Genomic DNA, 2,923 nt, shown 5'->3' on the forward strand with positions numbered 1-2,923 from the left:
TATTTTCACGAAACACTGGTTTTTGAAAAAAAAAACTTTTGGAACTTTGAAAACTTTTATAATGCTATGGTACGTATGAGAGTACGCCTAGGTGTGGATGAATCCGATGTGGCAGAGGATATTGACGGCCGACAGCCTTGAAGAAATTCAAAAATTATGATCCCTTAAATGATAGCTCCAATTTATTCTTTTTTTTTTTGTTTTTGCGTATCCTAGTTTCCCCTTTTTTTTATACGTGTGCACGCCTCGATGGATTTGTAGTGAATAAAACTACGTCGGCTGGGCTTAAACTTAACAGCCAAAAAGGGAAACTTTCACTACTTTCGTTAAGGTAATCATGATCGGGTGGGACATTTTCTCGCTGTGTTTAATTTGTATATAGAAGACATACCTGTGTTTCGTTTGTGTGTATGAACATAAGGAGGATGGAAATTTGAAGAAATTAAGAAAATGTGCACATGTACCACGGTACAACGTTCAAGTAAGTATAATAATAAAAGCTAATTATTTTGTAAATTAATGGCATTTTTCACAATTTAGGTCGATTATGTCTTACATATGGTGGTGGTCGATTATTTGAAGTCGCCTTTCTGCTGCCGAAAACTACCCGTTGGTGAATTTTCATACACGTAAGTCCAGATCAGACATTTGTATAAATTCTTATTAAACTTTTTCATTCATAGGTTTTTAGAACAGCGTTTTTGCAAATATAATAGTGACCACCTTACATACAATACATAAACTACAGTTAGTAAGTTCTGTTAGAATATTTGCTAATAAATTGGTTTTAAAAGTTTTTATTTGTAGGACTTCACAGACGATCAAGTGCAGCGGAAGATGTGTGTTGAAGAGCTGGTTTTTAGAAACGAAGGCAAGTATGCGTGTATTTCTACCATCGTCACATGTGGTGCTACGGACAATTTCATAGATGACATTGATCGTGCTGTGTATGATGGTGCAAATACCTAGTAAGTGTTTGACATGTGACGGTCATTATGTGCCTAGTTCTGCTACCACTGAAATCAATTTGGCTTCCGAACTGGCTCTTCACGCTACCCGGTCTAGAACAATATGCTGTACGTGAATGCATGCGCAACACCTACACGAGCAAGTCCTCGCGCTTTACGTCTACATTTACACGTAAGTTGTAGTGATATATTTATGAATTAACAATTTTTAAGATTTTTGGTTTACAGGTTTTTGATTTCTGCCCGAATCATCGCAATTACTAAAAGTGGATTATATTATCAATATAGAAATTTTTCAATGTATTAGTTTTAGACTATATGAATATATTTTCCTAACTATACTAATATTAGGGACGCCAAGTATATTAAGGTAGACAAATTTTAAACAATAAACTAATAAATTTGTAATTTTTTCAATTTTAACTCTTCTAACTCCAATGTTTTTCTTACGTGGAGGAATGATCGACTGAACTTCCGCTTTCGCAATGTCTTTACGGTAACAAATGGACATACATATATTATTATGTTCGAAATACGAAATTAAATTTTCTGTTTTACATATCTCATTCCTGTCGTTAACATATGGCAGCCAAATCTATATCAAATTCAATGGTTTAACAAGTTACTCTCTTAATGCATATGAAGGATGCTAAAAGTCAGCATTTATTTTAGGAATAAAAGTTTGTAAAAACAGTTATGAAACGTACATTTACGTTCGTACGGTACTGAAATGAGGAAATTTGCAACACGTCGTAATGCAAAGGTTACTGAACATGGCTTTATATGCATAAGAGTGAAATAATTTTCCAAAATATTTTTGTTTACTAGCTGCATTTCCATTTTAATGTAATAAAAATACTCCTTTAGAGACTCCATTTTTTTACTTTTGTCTCGTTTCCATCTAACTAATATTTGTTTTACAACTGCGAACTAACTTAAAACACATACATAAGTAATATCACATATTTCTGCGTGTAATCCGAAGGTGTTATGCGTTTGGGCTCGATATGTATCAGCCCATGGAAACAGCAGAGTTCATTGATACGGTGAATGATTGGTTCGATATTTTCAATACAAAGTTTTCGAATTTGCCTCTATTCAAGTGAACCAATAAATATAGCACAGTATTACAGCTGCGAAGATGGAATAATATTTTGATGCATCTTTATTTTCGAGCGAAGTACAGTCTTCACTTGAATTATCAGAAAACTTTGGATCATTAGATCAAATACGATTGCTTTAATAATCGTTTTCTTCCATACAAATTATTGCCTCTAATGAAGTGAACCGGACTGTATTTTTTAAATTTATTTTTATGAATAAACTGTATATAATAATGATAATATTGAAGGAATCCGTTTGAAAGAACGATGATGAAAACTAGTGCGGTAAAACTCGTGCAACCACCTAGATATTTGCTTTTACATTAAATAGGGGGGGCTAGTGATGTAATAAAAACTTGTTGGTTTTATTTATTTAATGTACTTCTAGGGTGGGCCATGTAAAATTTGCTTTTTGAATCGGCTATAAAAAAAAACTAATCAATATTTTTGCAAACTTTTTTTTTTTATTTTGAAGATTGAACATTGTCATTTATGAATGAAAAATAATATCGTTCAAATGACTGCCACGACTGGCTTTACAGTAGGCCATTCGATCAACCCAATTTTTAAGCACATTTTCGATTGTTTGGGCTCCAATTTCATGAATGGCAACTTCGATTTCGTGTTTTAAAGCATCAATCGTCTCTGGATGGTTCGCATAGCATTTGCCCTTAACGGCTTCCCACAAAAAATAGTCCAACGGGCTTAAACCACAGCTCCGAGGCGGCCAATTGATATCGGAATTCAAAAACGGTAGCCGAAAGTTCGAGTGTAGCTTTGGCAGTGTGACAAGTTGCACCGTCCTGTTGAAACCAAATGTCGTCCATGTCATCCTCTTCAATTTTTGGAAAC

General features: G+C 34.0%; 1 long non-coding RNA gene across 1 annotated transcript; it reads left to right on the forward strand.

Annotated features, from left to right (window-relative positions):
* Nucleotides 1–535: 535 nt before the first annotated feature.
* Nucleotides 536–1,333, forward strand: LOC129239129 (uncharacterized). Its single transcript, XR_008581823.1, has 4 exons — nt 536–629; nt 684–751; nt 808–1,140; nt 1,197–1,333. It is a non-coding gene; the product is annotated as an uncharacterized LOC129239129 (long non-coding RNA).
* The last annotated feature ends 1,590 nt before the right edge of the window (nt 1,334–2,923 follow it).

This window comes from Anastrepha obliqua, chromosome 2 (genome assembly GCF_027943255.1).
Source record: "Anastrepha obliqua isolate idAnaObli1 chromosome 2, idAnaObli1_1.0, whole genome shotgun sequence".
NCBI classification, from domain to species: Eukaryota; Metazoa; Arthropoda; class Insecta; order Diptera; family Tephritidae; genus Anastrepha; species Anastrepha obliqua.